Here is a 15,683-nt window from a genome sequence, read left to right on the forward strand (position 1 = left end):
TCCCCATTCCCATTGATATGATATGATATGATATGATATGATATGATATGATATGATATGATATGGCATTTGTAACGCGCCTATACACAAGTGTTTCAAGGCGCGATGAGGCAGGGAGGGGGGAACAAGGGGAAGACAGACAACGATCCTACTAGGCCAGGTATCATTCAGACCGCGCAAGTGCAGGGGTAGGGGAAGGGAAAAGTGCAAGGGGAAGGGGAGGGGGAAGTGCAGTACAAGTAAGTAGAATAAAAATAAATAAATAAATAGGGCCAGCTGGTGGCAAGTGCAAGGTAAGTGCAGACAAGTGCTGGGAAGAGGGGGCTGTAGGGATACAGAGACAGTCCCGCAGTGCAGGGGATGCCAGGGAGGCAGTGCAAGTGGAGAGTGGCTGGGCCCAGGACCGAGGTCGGTGAGAGTGGCCCAGTTGCAGATTCAGTGCAATTTCAGTGTAGAATTTAGCAGGGGAGAGGGACAGAGAAAGCAGAAGCAAAGAGGAAGGTTTTTAGGTGCTTCCGGAACTGGAGATGGTTCTCCTCAAGTTTCAGGGAGGCAGGAAGGCTGTTCCAGAGGGAGGCCCCTGCCGAGGAGAGAGATCGACCCCCAGCTCGTTGCTTTGAGAAGCGGCTGACCCCGAGGGAGTTGGAGACGGATGAGCGAAGGGCTCGGGAAGGAAGATATTTAGGAAGAGAGAGTTGAAGGTATTTTGGCCCCAGGCCCCAGAAGGCCTTGTGGATAATGCAGAGGGTTTTTAACTTAATCCTCGCAGCCACTGGGAGCCAGTGTAGAGATTTCAGTCCTGGAGAGATACGGTCCCTGGGCTTGAGGCCAAGGACAAGTCTCGCAGTTCTGTTCTGGATGATTTGCAGAGGGCGGAGAATGGAGGCAGGCAGATTAAGATAGAGGCTGTTACAGTAGTCCAGCTTCGAGAGAACCAGGGCTCGGGAGACAGTGAGCTTCTGGGGGAAGAAGAGGACGGGAAGAATACCTCTGAGGAGGTGCAGCCGGTAGTGTGACTTCTTAGAGACGTCAGATATGTGAGGAGAGAAGGAGAGTGTAGAGTCGAAGATGACCCCGAGGTTTTTAGGCTTGCAGGTAGGAGCAGGAAGAGGGCCAAGAGAGGCCGGCCAGAGAGCTCAATGGGGAGTAATGGATTCCGGCCCCTGGCAATGAGGACATACAGGGTTCGCCAAGGTTGTAATGGCCCTGTATGTCCCCATTGCCAGAGGCCAGAAAAAAATTCAAGTTCAGCTGCACCCTGCCGGTTTTACCAGCAAGGCTACTGCCAAACTTGAAATGAGGCCCCATATGTTTTGATCACCTAAAATATACATTCTCCACAAAATGAAACTGGATATCTCGTTTCCAATTTCTGATCAAGAACTGCCGTTTAGGCATAACTCTGGATCATTATTCTCTGCTTCAATATATTTCTAAAAGTTAATTTCAATCTCCCTGCTAATATAAATATAAGGTGTGTCTTGAATTCCAGTTCAAATAAAGTACACATTAATCACTTGCTGCTTTATCGTCCTTTTCTTAGTCATTGATCGAGTCTACACATGCGGAAATTCTTCTTCTTATCTTGCTTCTGGATCAGCCACGGTGGGAAGGAAGGTCTTGCCTTCATATACTTTCACATCGCTCAGGTGCAACCAAGCTCTTCTTCCTTGTACTTTAGCTGCAGAAGGGGACACTTCTTCGACAATGAAAGGGCCATGGAACCATGGCTCATGCCACTTTCTGGTAAAAATTGTAATCAGCACTAGGTTCCCAGCATATAACTTGGTGGTTGCCAAATTATCTTCTTACGTGTTCCTAGGCTGACAGACAATCACCCCCCACTCTCCTGGGTGCTTGATTTGATCTGCAATGAAGGAAATACTAGAAATCATACATGTTAAATAATCATGCATCTCATCACCTAAAGTTTTTGCTACACTCTGGGCATCACTCTTACTTCTATAAAGAGGTATAAAGGGCATTCTCATTCGACACCCTGTCACTAGTTCATGCAGGGTGAGGTGGTGGTCTAATCCTGGCTGATTCTGAAGGGCATATAAGGCCAGGGTTAGGCAATACAGCCATCCCTTTTTCATAATCAGTTTAATCTTGGCTTTCCTTTCTTTGAGGAGGCTGTTGAGTCTCTCACATATCCCGTTCGCTTGTGGGTGATAAGCAGAATAGAACTTGTGTTTTATATTTAGTTAAAGTCCTATCTATTCAAATAGCTCATTAACAAAATGCGGCCGTTATTGGATCTTAGTACCTCACACACACCCCACCTCGGAAATACTTTTTGCACTAAAAACTTCACTGCGCAAGTGGCATCAGGGTGTGTATACGGACCTGCCTCGATCCACCTAGAAAAGGAACACACCACCACTAATATATTCCTATATCCATTACATGTCTGCAGCATATCGACATAGTCGATATGGATATGCTAAAATGGACCATTCGGTTGAGGTATTACTCCTCTAATTGTTCTCAGTGTATGCCCAGCATTAAACATTTGACACACAATGCAATGTATCATAAACAGTGCAACGTGTTCCAGTAAATTAGGAATGAACCAGTCTTCGGCAATACTGGTATGAATACTTTCTCTAGTTACTTGCGCGGGGTAAAGTAAGTGTTCAAGTGTAACTTTCAATAAAGTTGCTGGCATCACTGGCTTTCCAGTGCTGTCTTGTCCCCATAAAGCATCCGCGGGGGATAAAGAAAACCCCCTTCATTTCCACAGTTCTTACTCTTCCTGTGGTGCGCTGCTCTGAATCTCTATTAATTGGATTATTGACAAATTGTTAAACCCTTCCTGTACCAACATGGTTGTAACTGAACTATCTTTAATATCTTCAGTATCAAAACTTGACATTTCTGGAGAATATGCAACCCTTTTGGCTTCTGCATCTGTGGCTTCATTCCCGCAAGAAATCAAATCTGTTTGCTTAGCATGTGCTGAGCATTTAATGACCGCTATGGCTACTGGGAGTTGTAGTGCCTTGATGAGTCTCTCCAATAGAGATACATTTTGCACTGGAGTACCATCTGCGTTGAGGTAGCCCCTCCTTTTCCAACGTGCCAACCCTGCATGTAGGGTTGACGTCATGTAGTCAGAGCCACTGTACACGGTCACCTCCTGTCCTTTATGTTTTTTTGAATGGGAGAATAAGTACTATTAATTCTGCTGCTTGCACTGAAAAGTGAGACGTAGTCTTGCACTTGTCACTACTTCAAATTCTCCATTTAATCCATGTCTCACTACTGCGGTGGCTGAATGCCTTTCCCTACTAGTCAAATACATTTTTGAAGAACCATCAATACAAAGATTCTTCCCTCCCGCTAAGGCATTCTCCTTCACACAGGGTATATCATCATAAAATTCAACATAATTGCCACAATCATGCACATGATCACCTTCTTCCATGGGTTCAGCTATAAATGTTGCTAGGTTAGCTGGTATTCATCTTATGATTTTAATGCTGAGATAGAAATCATTACCTCATAAGCTGAAGCTCTTTGGGATGTCAATGTACCCTTGGGTTTCTCTAGAATAGCAATTAGAGCATGCTCAACATAGAGTAGTCCATGACAATACTTGTGGACTTCTCAATTGCAAATGTGGTAGCTGCCAAAGATTGTTGTCAAGGGACGTTTCCTCTCATAAGTGGGTCTAAAATCCCACTGTAATATGCCAAAGGTTTGTACCCCAATGTGGTTCTTTGTGTAAGCACTGCTGTCATTACTGACCCATTTGTGTGTGAAAATAAATAAAATTCCTCACCATAATTGGGAATCCCCAAAACTGAGGCTGTACAAATTTCCTTTTTCAATTCTTTAAATCCTTCGTCCATTTCTTTAGTCCATTCTAGTTTTGTTTTACCAACTTGTGCTTTCTTTAACGCTTGCAGAAGTGGCCTTGTGTATGTGCTATAATCAAACATCCAGCCTGTAACGTAATTGCACAAACCCAGGAAGTGCTGCATTTGTCTCACAGTGTTTGGTTTTGATGTTTTCATGATTGCCTCAGCTCTCTCAGGTGGCACCTTCTTTCCTTCATGCAAAATAAACTGACCTATGTATAACACCTCTACTTGACAGTACTGTAACTTCTCCTTATCCACCTTATAATATCCCTTGTCTGCTAGAATAGTCATTCATCAGATAGAATCCTGTCTACACACATCCTCTGTTTTACTACAAATAAATAGGTCATCTATGTATCGTATCACCGCACTTTTGAGATAGATGTTGCCTAGATCCATCTGTAGGACTCTGTTGAAGATCGATGGGGACTCACAGTACCCTTGAGGCAGCCTCGTATGTTTTAGTCTTTTTTTGCATAACGTAAATGAAGTTCAGTCATGGGTGTCCTTATGCAACGGGATCGACAAAAATGCATTTTTCAAATCGATCACTGTAAAGTATCGAGCTTCTACTGGGATACTACATAATATTGTCGCCGGATTAGGAACTAAAAGAAACTCAGCATCTACAATCTGGTTAAGAGGTCTCAAATCCTGGATAAATCTCCACAACCCTCCTTTAGATTTATTAATCGGATACACTACGGTATAACACAATAACTCTGATAGCACCAGAATCCCCTGATTCATCAGTGCTGAAATAGTCTTAAATATACCTTCATCAGCTTTTCAAGGCATGGGGTACTGTTTGCTAGGGGTAGAATTGATCCTGGCTTAAGCTTTATTTTAACCTCCCATTTCCCCTTCAACAAACCTACGTCATAAGGGCCTGTGGTCCATAGGGCACTCAACACCTTTTCAAGATCCTCCTGAAAGAATGCTGGTCACTGCCACATTATTGCCATTCGCCGTGGGACTTCCCTTAGTTCTATCCTTATCCAGTATGTAATGCCCTTGAAGAATTCTCTCTCTCTACTGACTTGAACTACGGTTCCTGAGGGTGTTCAACCTACCAGGGCTTTGAGATCATTCCAATGATACATAAGGCGCTATATAAATGCAAAGTAACCTGGATTTGTGCAATAATGTGTATGTTTGTTGTTTAATGGTTGTTTTTATACATCCAAATAAACTTGTTTGACTGACTGGCAAAGTAACATAACATAACATAACACTACTTTGTCATCACTTCTGTCCTCCCCGAACATATCGTAATCAGTTATGACAGTCAATCTGTACCCTTTCTCAAGAGCTATCACTGTTCTCCATGGTCTACCCTCATCATCTACTCCTTCAAGCATTGTCATTTCTTTTCCCACAATAGCTGCTTCCAACTCTATAGGAATTGTTTGTTCAACCTACTCATCCATAGGTATTTGTGGTCTAAACAGAAATTCATCAGGTATCCTCACAATCCTTCCCACCAAGCCAGGTAGCCAAGTCAGTAAAATGCTCACCCGATATAGAAAAATCTCTGGATCTACTGGAATGCCTCGCAGAGCCACTTTCCCTGTGAACGCCAATATAAACTCTCCCACGTTAAAATAGTGTATTCCTGGAGTGGCGCACACTATTCCTTGATCAGTGAATGAAATTGTCATGTTAAGTTTTGTCATTAAATCTCTTCCTAAAATAATAACCTTTGTCTGTCGTGAGTATAATAGGGGAACGACATGTCACATTCTCCTATGGAGACCAGTAATTTATCAGTAAAAGGAACTCATCTCGTAGCTCCAGAGAACCCTTGAGCAGTCATGGCAATACCTGACATTGGATATTTTCCTTCTCGTATACAAAAACAAGTTGCTCTAGTGTCTGCAAAAAAGATAAGGATTTGCCTCCTATCGTCACATCGACCCTTGGTTCCTCTTGAGGGTCTTGTATCATAGATAGCACTGAACACATCAAGTCACCCTGTGAGCGATCCTATTGTGGATACAAACTCATCCCGGTTCCTGTGAAAGGATTTCCTCCTACCACAGTGACACCTTTGGTGCTAGGGGTCAATACTTGTCCTCTATTTGCCCACTGTTGTGTCTGCATAGGGGCTTGTTGTGACTGCCATTGTGGCAGATTCATTTGTACTTGTCCCTGTTGTTGTACCTGCTGTACCTGTGGTGCTGGTGTTTGATAAGATGTGTGATCTTGGGCAAAACCCTCCCAAACACCAGTCTGTGTGCTGTATGGTGGAGGATAAACTGTCCCCCTCTGGACAACTGGCCATTTTGTGCATTTCCTTGAATCCCAAATACACACGCAATATGTCCTGTCATTCCACAATTCCAACATACTGGAGGAACTCCTCTGTTAATCCCTCCTTGATTATATCCTCTCTGAGTTCTCTGGTTTTCGTTCTGTGTGTTTTGAAACCCACCTTGGTTATTCTGAAATCTGCCTCCCCTTCCTCTATAACCGATACCTCTGCCTCGTAGTGTAAACCAGTACCCTCCTTGGTCCATCGGGAGCAGATTATTTGTCCGTGATGTACCGATTGCTTCCTACATTCCCATTCCTTCTCCACTTGTCAATACCGCCCCTTCTATGGCAAATTTTGACATTTCTTTCTGAACTTACTTGGCTTCCTCGATTGTCCTATTCTCATCTTTCCTCTTGTTTTTCTCTTGTAATAACAGACAATCGTCAGCTGTATCTCAGCCCATGGCTTCACTTCCATCCCTATTTGTTTTTTCATCTGCCTCTTTACTGGCTCAGACAACCCCTGAGATAGAATATGATAAAATAGCACCACTGTCTTTTCCCACGGCTCACAAGTTTCAAGCTGCCATTTCTCCTGATTATCCTGAATGTAAGCAATAGGGCCCTTTCTTCCTTCCTTTTGCATGTCATAATTGCACCCATATCTGTCAGAATACTGTACCTTGAGAGCCCTCCAAACGTCTGCTCTACAATTATCAAACTGCGCTCCATCATGCGCTGTGTTTTCCAAATGTTGTCAGCACTCTCCACAAGAATGGCTGCCAGGAGACCTTTTGTCTCCTATGGCCAGCGTATTTTCTCCTGTCATTTTCTCTAATTCGTATATCCCTTTCCCAGCCTCCGAAGTCAAACTAGGGAGCTTACATTTCAAATTATCGTTGTCCATCTGTGGCCATGGAACGTATTGCTGTCTTGCTCCCCTTTTTTTAACCAGGGAAATTGTGTAAACCCTGTACAATAGTCAGATCCCACCATTAGTCTATCCATAGCAGGGATAATCATCCTTATCTGTCTTCTTGTCTGTAATTACCTTAACCTGCTTACATTTGGTGGAGATTCTCCCTTCTCACTATGTGATCATCCTCGAGGGTATGCTATGGGATCTGGCTTTTTATCTTTAGACTGTTCCAGATCTGACCATCTCACCTCCTTAACCATTTGCAAACTTCCTTCAGGGGCGCACATTCTCCATCCTTCTGCCCCAAACTGAACCCTCTTTCCTGAGCTGACATGTCTAGGTCCCAACTAGTATGACTATCATCCCCCTCAGCCTTGTCTAAATTCAGTCTGCTCAAAGACAATGGGCCTCATTACGACCCAGGCGGTAAGTTACCGCCTGGGCCGTGACTTTACCACCATGGCGTAAACTACGTTTACGCCATGGTGGTTGGCGGACTTACCGCCCCATTCCGACCTTGGCGGGGCGGTAAGTCCCCAATCCCCATTTACCCTTCCCCATTCCCATTTTTGCCCCATAGGGCATAATGGGAGTGGGGAAGGCGTTAATTACGCCACCGTAAATTACGGTGGCGTAATTAACTCCATGGTCCCTTAGCGCCATGGATTTTAACACCTGCTAAAAGCAGGTGTTAAGTCCGCCATGGCGCTAAGGGACCTCGTACTCAGGCGGTAAGGGTCGGCGCTGTTTATGCCACCGTAAAACCCTTACTGCCTGGGTCGTAATGAGGCCCTATGCCCTGCATTCATCACTAAACAAGTTTGCTTCCTCACTTTGTAATTGCGGTACTGGGGATCGATCACCACTCCCTTGAGTTCCATACTCACTATCTCGTCATAACTGTTGATTAACCTTATCAATCCTTTCTCCAATGCATTCCGCATCAAATCTTTCTTCTTCTAGCTCTATCTTAGATACTGCTGCATTACTTCCTTTATTGGAAGAATCTCTTCCTCTCTGCCCCATCGTATTTCTGGACCCGGCCTCATTTGTTCTTTACGAATGAAACTGGCATCAAAACCTTGCTGTCTCCTATTTCTTTCTATTTCTTCATCTATTTCCCTTTGCTTTCTTGCATTCCTTCTAATGTTTTCTTCCTCTTGCCTTTGTTCTTCTCCTCTCCTTACTCCTTACCTTCTTTCCTCTTCTTCGCTTCATCTCTGTAATCTTGTGTCCCTTAGTCTTTGCTCTTCTTCCTCCTCTCTCTTTCTTTCCTTTCTGTCCCTTTCTTCTATCGCTCTTTGTCTATTGTTGTACTTTCTCTGTTCTTCTGCCCGTTCTTCAATTTTCTCTTGTTCTTCCTGGTATATCTGTTCTTGTCGCTCCCTGCTTTTCCTTTTCTGCTCATCCTCTTTTCATCTCTTGTCTCGTTCCTTATGCTTTCTTTCTTGTTGGTCCTTGTCTTCTATTTACCTATCTTCCTCGATACTTTTCCCATCTATCTTGAGTAATATCTGTACTCCCATGCATTTGTTTTGTCCTTATGCTGATTAAGCAACCATGCCTCAGGTGGCGGGTCATCTCTTTCCTCTTGATACATCTTCCAGAGCTCTAAAATCCTTGATCTTTTCTTTATTTTTCTTCTCGTTGTACAACCGTGCAAGTATGTGGCCATGTGTTGCAAAACGGCTCTTGACAATGATCCCCTTGTGGCCATGGTGTGAACATTTTATCTGCAGTGCCTTTTACCAGTTCTGCACTGTACTGTTTGAGCTTGGGCATATGTTTTGGCAGTGTCTTGCATAGGTGCATGAGAGGAGTATCCCCCATAGTGACAAGTGTCCCTTGACTGTCAATACTTAACAGATTGTTAAATAAAACCTTTTACCTCGGCTTAAATCACCACTTTTCAATGTCTTAAAACAACAAATATGAGCAAACACCATCAATCGCTGCCCAATCCTCTTGTTTCAATGGCCTATTTAATCTTTTGATTGGCGCAAATTCTTCTTGCTACACTACCTTTTAATCACTTTTAACTTCTCAATTCTTCACAATCCCTATTGCTCTTCAATATTTTATTTAACAAACAACATTTAGACTAGTCACACATTTAAACATTATAAAACACTGTGATCACTTCTTCCCTCACTTTTACTTTTTTACCTTGTACAGGGTTTGAGACATTACCTTACGTAGTCCTGACTAACACATTTTATATTTCACCCTACTCCCACTGGAGTTTGAAATGTCTCCTTGTAACTCCCTTGAATTAGGAATTCTAGGCAGTACCTCTTATCACTACAATTATAACCTGTTACTCAAAATTATTACAATCCCGTCCCCTTATTTGTCATTCCCCTTAGTCGACTCACCATTCGTTAATCGACTCGAGGCCTTCAGTATCGACTCCTCCTCCAATCCTACCACTTCGCCTTCCATCCGCAGAGCGCTTGTGGAAATCGGGCAGGGATTTCTTCAAAGGGGACCTGCCCACCGTCTCGGTTCTTCTTGCAAGTTTACTTTCTATTCGGCCGCACTCCACAGGAAACACTGCGATCGTCCAGCTAATGGTAGTGCATGCCCCATCATCCGAAAATCTGGGGCTGAACTAGTTTGGAACTTTTGAACCATCTGCACTGCTACCACGTAAGCTTAGGGCCCTTTAGGAACGTGCATGAAATTCTATTACACAGAATAACTCTGAGTTCAAATAACCAAACCAACTCAGGTAGATGGCAAAGTACTGATTTATTAACAATTATCTAAAACAGGGAGTTACAACGAACATCAACTGACTTACACTTGATTTCTCTCAGCGATCTTTTCACAAAACAAAGGTTATATATCCAAAGTACATCAGAGGTGACGTCATACTAAATGGCAAATAATGAAAAACCTAGTGGGGATCGGGATAGGCTAAAGGGGAGCATCTAAGTATATCAGTATATCATCTTTAGGAACTAACATTGTAATTGGCTGCTCACTGTCAGGTGGACTACATATGCCTACCTCTAAAACATGTAATCCCCAGAACCATTAGATGCATGGTTCCTCGTTGGTCTTCAAACTTTAAGATCCTTCGTTATATGGACCCCTACAATTGGTTGGCACGCCTGTGCCATATCTAGAACATTTGGTTCACTTAGAAGCACGTAAGCCCAGACCCAGGTGCAAGGAGATGGGCCTGACTCCACCTCCCCACCCAATTAGCCCAACATCTCACATCACCCATGCCTCCTGCCATGAAGATTGTCTTTGAACTTGCCCTTGCAAAGTATCCTTGTCTCTGAGAATACACGGGAGTGAGGGTACTCGCTATCGTGTTGTTCTAGGACTCTAGGTTCAAACTCTATTTTCATCCTTGACAACATTAGCACACAGCAGCACAACAGCTGGCAGCTACAGTTTCACATTTCATTTGACATAATTGCACTTTTAGGCCCTCATTAGAGGTTTTCCAGTATCCTGGCAGTAACACCACCAGGATAATGGCAAACGGTAATACCGTTACTGGCACCCGATCTGCCAGAATTAATGGTAAATTATAGGTACCAGCAACGGTAGGTTAATTCCCATTCCATGGAGTCCATAGGACTCCAGGGCAGGATTGCCAGTATTAAGGGCACCAGTAATACCAGTGCCAGCAATACTGGATGTTTTTTGCCAGTGGGGTGCCTGACTTAACTCCAGCTCTTGGCTGGAGGCAAATTTGTCAACCCCACTGGCCAATTTGCTAGTCCAGAAACATGCTGGTAAATGGAATTACCGGCATGTTCATTCCAGACTGGCAAACCTGTAATGACCCCCTTAGCGAAGGGGACATACAGAGATTGGTCCTGAATAACAACTGTGCTGATCAGTTACTGAAGTTAGGATTTCAATCAAAGTGTCTGCGACGCGTGCTAAACGCAGTAATGTGGCTGCACAGTCCGGGGAAAGCAATGAGTCATCTCATTAGTTTGGGCTGTTAAGTGGCAGAGCCACCTATAAGCCCAAACTATTGCATTAGAGTACAGATAGGGAAAATGCCATCTGAGGAGGGACACCATGTTTGAAGGTGTTGTTTGGCTATTTGCCATTCCATTGACTGCCCATGGCTATGCCGATCCATATGGTCATTCCCTCCTAGTTCCTGTCCCTCACAGCAGTCTTCAGAAAGATAACAACTTAATTTGAGTTGTAGACACGCTACTGGTGTAATAAACAGTCAACCAGGTCTGCCTTCAGCCACTCGATTTCTATTCACTATGCGTGTCCTTCACTGGTCTTGTTAAAAACAAGTATTGACAAAGCCAACAGCTTTGGATTGTGTAGATGTTTTAGGCATTTGCCAGGTGCTGCTTTTAGATGCCAGGTACTCGCATCATTTTACAGCTGCTACCATCAATGGCCAGTTAATAGCACCACGCAGTGCCTTGCAAGTGCCTTTCCCATGCCTACACAAAAGCCCAAACTGTTGGAATTGCCAATGCTTGTTTTTTGTGTGTAAATGATGATATAAATGAGAGAAAGAAATAAAGAATGCATAATGTTTTCTGGCCTCGTGACTTGGCCACACACCATAAAGTGCCGACCCCCCACCCTCTCCCAATCAGGGCAATCCAAGTTAGGCAGTAGGTGGGCTCCCCAAGGGTGGTGGCTCGGGGTACGTGCCCCATTTGCCAACCCTTAAAAACATCTGTGCATGCACCATGCAACTGATCTGGCTCCAGGTTGCCACAATAAAAAAACGTAGTAATGAGAAAAAGCCTGCCTATCTGGGGGTCATTAGAAGTTCCCAGGTAAAAATGCTGGTAAGAGTGCCATTAAATCCATCACCAGCACTTATACCGCATCAAGAAACTACAGATAAAATAAGTCAGAAATACTGGCACCGGTAATTCAGGTAATTCCCCCATGCAGTCCTATGTACCGTGATATCAGACGAAAGGAATTATATGGTATGATATGATGAGGAATTTATAACGCACCTGTGCACATAGGTACAAGTGTTTCTAGGCGCGACAAGACAAGGTAGGGAGACAAAGGGAGGACGAAACAAACAATTTTACTAGGCCTTGTGTCATTCATATCCTGAAAGTGCTGAGATGGGGGAGAGGGGAAGTGCCAAGGGGAGGAAAAGGGGGAAGTGCGATCAGGGCTGCATTGGTTTGAGTAATTGCAGCCGGGGAGCCAGCTCTGAGTAGTACAAGGAGGCAGGGGATTGTAGGGATACAGATACAACCCGTAAGTGCACAGAGGCCCGGACGCACCGCGGGTGCTTACAGGTCGTGGAAGAGCCTGGTGCCCGTTGGGTTCCGAAGGTAGCCAGACGACCATTCAGTGCAGCAGACAGGGGGGTCAGCAAGGGAGAGGAAGAGAGAAAGCAGAAGCGAAAATTAAGGTCTTGAACTGCTTCTGGAACCTGAGGTGGTCCTGCTCAAGTTTGAGAGGGGCAGGGAGGCCATTCCAGAGGGAGGCTCCTGCAGAGGAAAGAGATCTACCTCACACTCTCTGCCTGGAGAAGAGCCTGACCATCAGAGAGTTGGAGGAAGTTGAGCGAAGGGCTCGAGAAGGAAGATGTCTAGGAAGAGAGAGTTGGATGAAGGGTGGGCCCGTGGACCTAGAAAGACTTGTGGACAATGCAGAAGGTCATGAACTTCATCCTTAAAGCCACTGGGAGTCAGTGGAAGGATTTCTGGGCTAATTCCGTTTTAGTGGCATCCCGCCGGATTTACCACCAAATCGTAATGACCGCATTGAATGTTTGCTCTCTAAAAAGAACTGTTATTTTGTCATTTTACATTTTCAACAACAATACAAATTGAATCTATTTAGTTTGTGTGACATTAATGGGCCGCATTACAAGTTGGTCAATGAGAGGAAAAAGTGGTGGAATTTCCATTACTGCCACTTTTTTTGGTGGTAACAGAATTATCCCTGGTTTTCCTGCATGCTGAATTATACATTTGGAGTTAAAGTGGAGGATTTACCTCCATCAACAGTAAATCGTCCACTTCACCTCCAAAAATTGTCAGATTTGCTGTGTGGTAAATCCACCAAAAATCGCCACAGAATCCTATAAAATGGGGAATTACCACCACTTGCAATCCTGTGGTAAACCCAGAGGGTCAAGTGGCGGCAACAGTAATTAGGTTTGATGGTAATTCGATAGGACTACATGTCATGTTTAATTCAAGAACTGCATAAAAGTATTACAGAAGGGAATCTTTCATGTTTGCTATATATTTACCTGAGTTTCACAACAATGTCAAAATATGGAAAAACAGGGGCAAGCCTCTGGGAGGGGGTTCTGCTGGGCAGGTTCTAGACATCATAGTGCCCAGATGGAAACGCTAATATGCACCCCTACACCGAGAACCTCAAACTGCAACATCTCTCTGTCATAAACGCATTACAATATAAATAATAATAATTTAAAAATAACATGGCAAAGAATTCCCATTCATTATCGCATGGATGCATTAATCATCTAAAGCCACTCTACAAGATGTTGCTGCTGCAAAAGTGTCTATCGCTGTTGTGTAATATATTTTTGTGACGATTTCTCTCTTAATCGAAATCATTAGAACAGCCCATTGACCATCTTCAGCCATTAATTGTATCAGATTTAATTCACTGGCATTCATCTAAACACGTAGTACCCGCACCTGTACTTAATATCTTCACTGTGAACTGAACCACTTCTATCGACTTCCAATTGAGGTAGCCAAGGACCAATGAAATTAAATGATTTGACCAGGATCAAGCACTATGATTAAGTGGTGAAAGTGAGCTCTTAGCCAGTTTGCAATTTAGGCATTAGACGAAATATCTTTCCGGCTCTAGCTTGTACTATGTGCTAATGAGAGCCTAAACACATCTTCTGTGGGTTTTACAGCTGTACTATAGAGAATTAAAGTCACCAGTGAAAAGAAATGCATAATACAGTCTTCTGCTTGCAGTCATTGGTTTACAAAGCATGGAGCTTCTTATGCACCCTCCCATTTTTGATCGTGCTAAATGTTCACTTCTTATGGGACATCCCCGTAACAATAGTGACTTCCAAATTCAAACGCACAGCTGTCTGTAGTCATCTACCAGTAATCACATTTAAAATGTTCTGCTTACAACAGAGACATCTTGAAAACATACTTGACAGGCTTTCCATTGTCCACTGCTAAACACACATCCACACGCATAGGAACAGGGCTTGTAAATAAGTCTCTGAACGCTGACTGGTAATATGTGGTCCAGCACCCTCAAAGTACCTGCGCCTCAGCCAGCCGCCCGATTTGCCAACCCCAAGAAACTACACTGAGTGTCTATTGGGTGCACCCATGTACAGAGATATAGGGCCTCATAATAAGCTTGCTGGTCTGGAAACGCTTGTAAACTCACCGGCACCCTTGTTTCCAGATCGGCAAACTACGTGTCTGCCTGCCATAGCCGCTGTGCCCGATAGGTCGGACCCTGCCGGGCACTGGGGCCACGGTAGGCAGACTGTTCATGGAAGCACCAGCATCGTTGCTAATGGTGCCAGTGCTTTCGTGTCCCCACTCCCATAGAGTCCAATAGGACTCTATGGGAATGGGGACTTACAATATGCCGGTACTAGACTTTCCGGGCCGCCGGACTCGTAAAGATCCGTGGCACCGGGAAGTCAGGTGCTGGTAAAATATTACGGGTCTGGCGCAACCTGCCGGTAGCACCGGCATGGTTACCGCCGGACCCGTAATGAGGTCCATATGGTTGAAATCCATCAATAGTCAACTCTACAGACTCTTTTGTTCATCCTGGATTTTAGTTTAGAATCACTTTCAGATGCAGCCAACAAAGCCTTCTTATGACATCATTGTAGTGTGAGACCACTTTCTGGGTTGTTTGTACCACTTCTTGAAACACATGGCTAATCATGCTGCATACGAATAGTTGCTCTCTTTGGAAGCACTCGTGGCAATGGGGTATCAGGCGTATGCACGGTGAAGCACACGCTAAAGAATGAGAGGGAGGTCCAAAGACACCATCCATTACAAACACAGGAGCTACCAGCTGTTTCAACAGAGGCGCTACTCGTTTTTAGCTTTGTATTTTTTTGTTTGGCATCACTATTTCAAGATGTGTGAAGTTTTGAAAATTCTCACAAATCTCATTTCCTATGGTTCAATTTTCTACCTGTTACCTCCTCACCCTCTCATCCTCAAAAACAAACGTGCCTCTTCCCCACCACCCTTTTCTCCCTCCCCACTTACCTGCTGGACTGGAGCTCTGTGCTTCAGTCCGGCACTCCCGGATGATGCCATCAACATGGAAAACGGACTTAATCGCTTTTCCCTTTGGCAGCACTGCAGGCATATTTTCTAAATCCCGCAGGAAGAAAATGACCCATTTCCATCCCTGGGGTGCAAATGGCCTTCACCCCCGATGTGGGTGGCAGACATGGTGGTAACGTCCCCCAGCCCTTGACAAGGTGCTCGTAACACAGTTAAAGGCCATGTGGGCCCCACTGCAGGGGTGAAAGCCATAATAGTATCCCTCCAGCCTTGGCAAAACATTGAGGACTGAAAACATTATGAAGGTCACATGGGATAAGCTTGGGAGATAGCTCAGAAGTTATAGATTCCAATCCCACTCACATCGCTTTGCATGTTAATGTG

The 15,683-nt window shown here is 44.3% G+C and overlaps 1 protein-coding gene across 1 annotated transcript in view; it reads left to right on the forward strand.

Moving 5' to 3' along the window:
- LOC138472361 (trypsin-3-like) overlaps positions 1 to 15,683 on the forward strand; it is a 192,989-nt gene that overhangs the window by 26,276 nt on the left and 151,030 nt on the right. The gene's annotated exons all lie outside the window — the stretch shown is intronic.

Source organism: Ambystoma mexicanum, chromosome 8, assembly GCF_040938575.1.
Source record: "Ambystoma mexicanum isolate Mex_15411 chromosome 8, UKY_AmexF1_1, whole genome shotgun sequence".
Lineage (NCBI taxonomy): Eukaryota > Metazoa > Chordata > Amphibia > Caudata > Ambystomatidae > Ambystoma > Ambystoma mexicanum.